Below are 9,350 nucleotides of genomic sequence, written 5' to 3' on the forward strand. Positions count from 1 at the left end.
GAACCTGGGTTCTTAAAACAAGCCTTTTCCACAAAACTACATCATTCTTTTTGGCTTGTTTAGAGAAGGAAAAATGGAGCTAAAATGTAGAGAAACTGATAGCTTTTTTTTAAAAAAAAACCAAACAATCTTGAAATACTCCCATTATCTTGCTCATAATCATGGCCCCGAAAAATCCTGCTTCTCTAGGCCCTCATGTTTTGTTGCGGTATGCTCTTGCTTACAAGAAAGTATCTATAGTGTAACCTACTTTTTTGGAACACTTTTGATTCCACAGAAGAGCCCACAAAAAAATTGTCATTCAACTCCTTTCCACAGAGAAGGACCTACCAAAAACCATCTCTCAAGTGAGAATTTGCTTCTACAATGAAGAATTTTGTTGACTAAAAACAGGCCTTAGCACAGCAATAGCCAATCATTCATGAAGGGAATTTAAAACACATTTACATTACAAAAAAATTGTTATTTTACACCTCAAGGACATCAATAAAGGGAATGTATAACAAAATAGAGAGATTACAGTCAAGAGAGTTGTATAATCCTTGTCTACTGCCTCATTCTACTGCCTTTTGAAGCTGATGTAATCTTGACCACCGTGCGGTACTTGGAATTGGTTGTGTTCACCACCGTCCTCGCCTTTTTCGTTATTTTTTTGCTAGCATCCGAAGTTGGAAAATTTGGTGAGAAATTGTTGCAAGTTGTTTTCAGTAAGTAATTTGATTTTTGTTTGCACTTTCCATCTCTTTGACTACCAGAAAAGGGGATGCAAAGAACCAGAAAAGGAACCAAAGTCGCTGATGTCCGTTCGAATAAATTAGGCCCACCAAGGTAGAAAAGAAAGAGTTTCTTACCTTCCAGGAAATTTACAGCTCCCATACCTGCCAGCAAGGGAGAAAAGATGTTAGGTTTTGAGAAACATAACAGTGAAAAATAGCACACAACAGGACTCCATTTTCCTCAAGGTAACAGTCATTCGGTAGATAAGGCAATGACGGAGTTTCTGCCAAGAATGTATAAAAGAAAGAGGATAAATGGCCTGAACTTGTTGTCTACTGTCCTGTCCTGACTCTATTGGGGCTCTCTTGGCATATAGGTCCAAGTTTAATCATAAAATTTTCCTAGGTTGGCTGTTTCAGCACAATTATAATTGTTATGCCCCGCCCTTTTCCACAATCCAATCACTCAAGAAACCAGTGACTCTGTCAGTAGGAATCACAAACATGTTACCTTGAAAGTTCACCTCAACATTCACTTTTCCTTAGTTGGTGTGGCCAAGGCAATTTAGCACCTTTTTAACTGTTAAATTTAAATACTTGAGCATTAAGTATCTTGTTTAACCACTCAAGAGCCTTAATTGCACTTTTTAGTAGATGCACAGCATACATTTGGTTGTTCTAGCAGTAACCACGCATTCAATTTTTGCACACAGAAACAGGTTAAATAACGTCGTTTGAGGACGAAATTGAAGATCATATCCTAAAACCTGTTATAAGTTCAATGAAATATAAAGAACTGTGTTTATTCAAGCATTAAGAAGTGAAAAATGCTTACTCGGATCGTAGTTGGGTGGCGGTCCTGGCAATGCCCCTCCCGAAATCCAGGACCCAGAAGCCCTTCCTTACGCTTTCTGGTAATAGCTATTTTCCAAATGCAATAAGAGGCCATGGAGATCTTGACATGTTAGGCTGATAGCAATTCTTCCCCTGGCTGAATTCCTACAATTAGCCTTTCCTGGCACATACCCAACTCCATGCCTGCTTGCAAAGCTTGAAATCAACACCATCCATAAACAATGCAATATGTTGGTCTGGTTGTTCTAGCCAAGAAAGTCCCACTTCAGATACATGAAGCAAAATTAAACCTCACGGGTGTCGAATTCGCAAATAAAACAATCCCCAATTTGCTTCCCGATTACTGGTGGTGACCTCAAGTCTTCATTGAACAACTCGTATAAATACACACTAGAAGTGATTTCTGGGTGAAAAGGAGTTCCCGCTATGATCAAGAACATGCTTAATCAAATTAGAATTATAAGTATCTGCATTGTCAATTGTAGCATAGGTTCTTTTGAATCACCCTTTGAAGGCCAAACCACTCTCGTAACAGAACCACTACATCAGTAAAATTCATATTCTTCATCGAAAAATAAGCAGCATCCAACCATAGCATTCAGAACATTAGTGTAATGCAACAAAGTATTAGGATCAACCATTCCTTGGATGGTGTCAAGGCTTTGAACAAAGACATTATCAAGAGGCACCACTCCTTTATTTTGCATAAACACATAGTACGGATAGAAATCATCATCAAAGGTGACCCAGTTCTTGATAAAAAATGAAGCAAAGGTTGAATAACCGAGATCCAACTCTGATTAAAAAAAAGACTGAGAAGGTGGAAATGAATCAAGAATTATAGAAGCAGAGTGTGGAGTTGAAATCTTTATCTGATTATGCAAATTTTCAGCCACCAAAGCACTATAAAGAGACTCAATAGCTGGCATAAGCAAAGGAGCTGAAGAGGGTACTGTAGTTAAAACCTCATCACCAACAGCAATTGCAGTAATTACAGTCTGTGGATAATAAGCAACAACATTTTTACCAATCCAAGAAGCTGCAGTTGTATTGGAGGATCCAATAGCAAGAAGCTGATTATTGGAACACTAATAATGACCCGGATCTTGGTTTTAGCCAAGGCCTTGAGTATGTCGGGGTCTGCATCATAAAGCTTGATATGTGTAACCTTTTGAAATTGTAGAAATGAAACAAGTTCTGTAGCTGACATAAGATTGGACACATCTTCTCCTATGTTGATTCCCACAAATGGCTCATTGTCTTGTTGGTCCTTGATTTGTGCCACTGCTATTTTTGATGATAAAGCTGCAAATTTTCCAGAAAAACATTAGAAACACAAAAGGGATTGTTCTTAGTTTCTTGAAATAGTGAATATACAAGTGGGGTTTTTTTCTATTACCTTGTGATGATATAAAAAGTGAAATGTACAGGAAGAAGAAGACACTGTAGAGAGGAAGCTTAGACAGTGCCATAACTGAAGAAGAAATTGAGCTTCACAACTTCATCTTCTGGTTCTAGTTCAGCTAAAGGTTCTTGCATTTGTAGGCTTAATTTTTTCGTTTTTTGAGTGAATGTTCTTGGTGGGTTTTGGCTTGGCTTTGGAGATGGAGTTGGCTAGTTGACCTCAAGAAATCTTCCAGTATCTAACAAGAATCAAGAAAGCAATCCCATGGACTTTACTGCTACCAAGATGAATTAAATTGTTCGGAAGACTTCAAGAATACCCCTAACTATATTACTAGTTTCAATTTCATCCCCAAACAAAATTTTATTCCTTAAATTTCAGTCATTTTCAATTAAATCTTTCCATTCATGTTTGATCATGACTTCCATCCAAATCATAACTTTCTTTTACGTCTTTATTTTAATATTTTTCATCAATTATAACTCTTTTTTTTTTTTTTTTACCATTGTTACTATGTTCCTTCCTTGAGTTTATAAGATTTGTTTTATACATGATTTTCTAATATTATGGAACGTAGGAGTAAGATCAAGCTTTCTACGATTTGGAGAAAATTATTGTTCTATTAGAAGAACTTCATTGAAAAATCCAAATTATTTGGGTATAAAATTAATAGAAAAGGTTGTTTGTGGAGACAATCGACACTACTCCAATAATTGGGGGGTATAATTGAAGTTTGCCCTAACTTGTTTGTTGATCTATGTGAATTGCCTAAAGTGGCCTTGTGAACCGACAAGTACTTTAGTTAATTTGCACCGTGCTCTTAAAGACCCCTAGAAGTGGAGCTTTATGGTAACTTCATCTAGATTGACATGGGTGGTTCTTGAAGTGATGGAAGTTGCAGAGGCTGGCATGGCAATCTAGAGATAGACGTTAGAAACCTCTGACTTTCTAGCCCATCAGTACAGTGCACTCAGCTGCTCGCCGGAGTGTCCTTCCTTAGAGTTCGGACTTGTAGTTAGGCCTACACACTCGACATCATTTTGATTTTGATTGGAGTATGGTTTATTTTTGTTTAATTAAAAATACCATTTTCACCTCTCTTTTTTAGCAATCCCACTTCGACACGAGGCATATACTCCTTGAGGAAATCTTCTCTCCGTATGTGTCTATAACCTTTATTTTACATTTGATCAAATCATACCTTCTATTTTAAATTTAGTAAAATCAACCACTCTATTTGTAATATTCGAAGACAATTAGACATCTTTTGCTCAATCTTTTCATGTCATGTGGTTTTTATTGGACCATTTTGCTAGTAATAAAAAAGTTGGACAAAGAAACCCAAATCACTTTCGATTGGAAATAGCAGGGTAGTTTTGCCCACATCATAGATTACAAGAAATTAAAAAAAAAAATACTAAACAAGATCAGAAATCCTGTAGATAAGAGTGCTTTCACTGTAGATTTAAAAGTGTTTTGTGTTGAAATTTTTGTTGATCTCGAAGATATGTTTGGTTTTCTTCTCAGGTTTTGTATGTGCGGTTGAGTTCTGGGCAACGTGGCTTCTTTGTTATCATAATATATATTATACTTTGTGTTTTTGTCTCAAAATATTGTTAAGGCCAGACACCAAAATGCAGTTTTCCTCTCATATGAATCTTCCCTTTCGAGTTTCGACCAAATATCACCAAACCCTTCACTGGCCATTGCTATGCATCACCAAACACATTGCCTCTCTGTGTTAGAAAAAGGGTGGGGCTTTCGCTTGTCAGCCAAGGAAGAAAGGTTTTTGATCTCTTCTGTGCTTTGCTTTTAGTGTTTTTTAGGGTCAATTGGCACAAGTAAGATTTTTTAAACAGAATTGTCTTCTACGGTGGTGTGTGCCCTTTCGCTTTCTGTTTTAATAACCCAGATTTTACATGATGAATTCTGATGAAGGACTACATGATTAACAAGACAGCCATGAGCAGTAGATGAAGGCTACTTTTCAACTCGAAAGCCTTGGGGAAGTTTCTTGCGTTCTTGCTGAAATAATGGGATAGTATATTATCAAAATAGTGTACTTGCAAAAGGTTGAAACTCATCCCTTAAGAAGGAAAGATTTAGACTATACATTTGAAGTTATAGCACCTAATCGAACCATTGTGCAGAATATTGTGTTTCAACGCCCTTAGTAGTTCCAGCAACCAGCAATGATGCTTGAATAATTGCTATCACAACAACATTTGTTCATTTTCATTCATGTGCACCTTTATACATGGATTTTCTATAGTTTTTTCCTTTCTTTTCTAAACATCCATGGTGCTCAATTATGGAGTCTTAAGCGAAAATTGAACTTTTCAGGGGAAAAATTCTTAAAGCATCGAAGGATTGGGCAGAGAGAAATATCCAAGTCATTGTTGTTACTGATGGTGAGTGTATCTTCGGGCTTGGGGGTCTTGGTTGCCAGGTATTGATGCTCATAAATTTATTTACAAAGTGGATGTGCAAACCACATCTTATCTCTTAAGGATGCAATGGTTTTGTTAAGCCACGATTTGAAACATCTCAGAGTCCACGCCATTCTAAGAGGGTCCATAAACCAAATCCCAAATATTTGGGATGAGCTGAACGTGAGTTAATGCATGCATAACGGAAGAAGCCATTAAACATGGATCGTGGCTATGAAGGAGTAATGGAAGGAGGGGTTACACCCGTTAGATCACCATTTATGGTCATCAGTTACATCTTAATTAATTCCAAGTTATTAGTAGCTTTATTATTCCTTTTGTATTTCAGTTTTATTTGTACCTCACCTTGGCTATTTAAGCAGCTAAAGTTTTAATAAGAGGATATATATAATTTCAGTACAAAAGTGTGGTTTAGTTCTCACCCGAAGAGAACCTTTATAATATTTATGCTGGGGACCTAACAGGTTTTACATTCGTTAAGGAATGGGGATTCTGGTCGGAAAACTCTCTCTACAGACAGCATTAGGAGGATTACTTCCCTTTGCAGTAAGGATAAATCTGCTATCAAATGTACAACAATTTCATACTCATTTTTCTTCTATTATTTAGACACACCACAATCACTGCTTTACTAGAGCTATTAGTTGTTCCTTGCTATTTAGTTACTAAAACCTTCCAACTGTATTCGATACACACAGGGCACAAACAATGAGAAGCTGTTGAATGATGAGTTCTATATTGGTTTTGGACAGAGGAGGGTAACTAGACAGGTAGAGTAATTGATTTTACTTTCTTCCATTTCCAATCGACTGATATTTCTTCTTTTCTTTTCTAGATTTTAAATCATTCCAGGTCTCAAGATTTGTGCTTGTTATTTATTGATCTTTCTTTTGAATAATATTGCTTTTGTATTAAGTGATGCTGACTGAATTCTTTCTGGTCGAGCCAATGGTTAAAGAAGATGTGATAGATGTCGCTCTTTCGATTTATAAATCGGTGCTTTTTTATTAATTTTCCTGAATCGATGAGGTTGCTGCTTTGAATATTGTTGTCATTTTTTCATTGATTTTTATTGCTTTCTCAACAATGTTTGTGTATAGGTTGTTGTTATGTGGGTTGTTTGTTCGCTTTGAGAGTTGCTACTCAGTGAGTTCGTAACTTTCTCCATGACTGGATTATTGAAATTGGTGCTTCGTTTTGGATCCCATAGTTGTCCTTTTTCATGAATTCCTGGGTGTGCTGGCATTTTACTGAGTTGATATACAAAAACACTTTATCAATAATAGGCAACTACAGGGTGCCAAGCAAGCTATTAATGAAGGAAAAATTGTAGTGCTTTGGCAGCAGCTTGCAGAACATTGGCCAAAGAGATCACTTAAATATTGCGATCTCCAACTCCTAGGATCCTTGCATTCAAAGTCTTCCCCCCCCCTTAACCCTTGCAGTCCACTTCAGTGCACCTTTGTCTTAAAATCTTCTTTTTGTGGTCCAACTGATTAACTTACTGGTTCCTGGCTAAATGGACTGTAGTCTGTAGACCAGGTGCATTATTTTAAAACTCGATCAGGAATAAACTGAGAAAAATGGTACTGTTATTCTTGAGTAGTTTTATGGTGTTACCAGTTGAACATGTTACAAAGCCAACGAGAATAGGTGAAGCTAATAATACAGAAGAGAAATGTTTGGTTTGTTGAGAAAGACTCTGGCTCCAGGGAAAACATGATACATGAAGGAAATTATGTTTGAGCTAATGAAATGCATCAATTACTACGTTGGCCTTAGCAAACAGAGTTGAGAAAGGTCATTTGGCTGATGACTTGAGTTTTACCTCTTCCTAAACACTACTGGTCGATGTATTGGTTAAATGTGGTGGTATTTAATCATCAAACTTGCTCTAGTAGTATGGTGTGAGCAATTACACTGATGCATTCATGAAGTTTTTCTTAAAAACAATCTTTGACTTCTTAAAAAATCATCGACTTTTTATCAAGTGTATATTATTAAATAAAATATAAAAGAACAAAGTAATTGAGTCAGGTCACGTTCATGACCTGAGGATTGTATTTAACGGATCTCAATATTTAAAAAACAAAAGCGAATGCATTTTGGATTTAAAATGAAAAAAATCTTATTACTGCTGAAAAAAGCATTAATGCATGCATGTGTTTGACGATGGCTTCGACGAAACTCTTTTTATGCGTCGAAAGGTAATTCGTGGTGGCGGAAACCTATCTAGTAATTTGCTATAAAATTAAGGAATTAGCCTTCTTGAAGGAAAAAAAGGTAATCTCTTCTTTGATTTTCTAAGTTTGATGTGAACATTTTAAAGCAATTCATTTCTTCTAAATGAATGTACCATAATGATATTTTCATTATAAAATTTTATGATGATTGGATAACGAGCTTTATCATATGTCTTATTATTTGATCAATTCTCCGTAAATAAAAAAGGTGGTGGTTTGATATTAAAAGTTTAGTACTTGCAAAATAATTTATTTTTGATGAATTTAGAGATTCTCTGATATTTAAATCAATAATTATGTAGATAGAGTGGAATAAATATGTAAAAGAACACCAAATCACAATAACAAAGCTATTTGTTCCTGTTTTGATTAGTAATCATTGCTAAGAGATATATATATTGAGAATGGAAAAATTATGAATTATGTATCTGTATGGTTCGTTGAATTTTGTTATTTTACTTGAATTTGAATGAGAGGGTTTTTATACCTATTTAAATATATAATAAAAGATGCCAAGTGTTTTTATACGAAGACAGTGGCATTCAATTGTCCAAAGAAAGAGTGGAAAAAACATGAGAAGCATGCAGAGAGCACTGCTTGCTTCGGGGTACCCCATGCTCAACGCTGTTTCCTTCAGTTTAACAAGATTTTTATGCCTTGGACCGAGTCATGGGCTAAACCAGGTTTTATAAATTTGCTCCTCCCGTCCGACTTCCATTAATTCACTATAAGATTTAACAGTTTTACCGACGGAATTTTTCCGTCGGCATAAGACACATATTCCATCGGTAATTAATTTACCGACTAAATCACCGACGGAGAATTTTCGTCGGTGAATCGTTTGTCGGTAATTTTTTGTCCGTCGGTAATTCCATCGGTAATAATATTACCAATGGATTTACTGGCGGAATAGTCGCGTCGGTAAATTTTTTTTTATTACCGATGGATTTACCAATGGATTTACCGACGGAAATTTCCGTCGGTAAATCCGTCGGTAATTATTTAAAAACATTTAAAAAAAATTATTTTATAAAATTATAAAATAATTAAATTAACATAAATCAACATTGTATAATATATACTCAAAATGCTTGGAAAAAAGAATAAGAAAATCAACTCAAACAAATTTGTAACAAATAAATAAAACAAAAAAATTAATTCAACTAAAAAATTCATATGAAAAAAATGAAGTCGCAATTGCTAAAAATTTAAAAATCCTATAAATAAATCAACTAAAAATTGATCTCATATGAAAAAAAAAAAAAAACTCACAACAACATTTATACAATTATTAAGAACAAAATCAATTAAAATTAAATAAAAAACAAATATAGTGAAAAATCATGAAAAAATAAGAAAAAAGAAAGATCTTACCTTAATATACTTGCAAGTGAAGCTAAGGAAAAAACAATTCGTGAAGCATATTAATTAAAAAAAACTAAGAGGATAAAAGAAGAAGGAAGAAGAAGACATACCCGAGCATGGAGGAAAAGAGAAGGAGATGAGGAGAGAAAAGAAGAGAAAGAAATAGATATTGATGTTTTTTACATATAGTGAAGAAGAAGAACAAGAAGAAGAAGTAGAAGTAGAAGTAGTAGAAGAAGAAGAAGAAGAAATAGAAGTAGTAGTAGTAGAAGAAGAAGAAGAAGAAGAAGAAGAAGAAATGAGTCTGTCTCTTGTG

General features: G+C 35.1%; 1 long non-coding RNA gene and 1 pseudogene across 2 annotated transcripts; one reads left to right on the plus strand and one right to left on the minus strand.

Moving 5' to 3' along the window:
* Positions 1-3,245, minus strand: part of LOC118058331 (glucan endo-1,3-beta-glucosidase 1-like) — a 17,529-nt pseudogene extending 14,284 nt beyond the window's left edge.
* A 1,201-nt stretch (positions 3,246-4,446) lies between these two features.
* LOC118058822 (uncharacterized) lies at positions 4,447-6,432 on the plus strand. 2 transcript variants are annotated; one of them, XR_004689242.2, is made up of 5 exons: positions 4,447-4,761; positions 4,915-5,048; positions 5,320-5,495; positions 5,891-5,972; positions 6,125-6,432. It is a non-coding gene; the product is annotated as an uncharacterized lncRNA (long non-coding RNA). The 2 variants fall into 2 exon arrangements; XR_012169539.1 differs by lacking the exon at positions 4,915-5,048 and having other exon boundaries at positions 4,450-4,761.
* Positions 6,433-9,350: the final 2,918 nt, after the last annotated feature.

Source organism: Populus alba, chromosome 4 (assembly GCF_005239225.2).
Source record: "Populus alba chromosome 4, ASM523922v2, whole genome shotgun sequence".
Classification (NCBI taxonomy): domain Eukaryota; kingdom Viridiplantae; phylum Streptophyta; class Magnoliopsida; order Malpighiales; family Salicaceae; genus Populus; species Populus alba.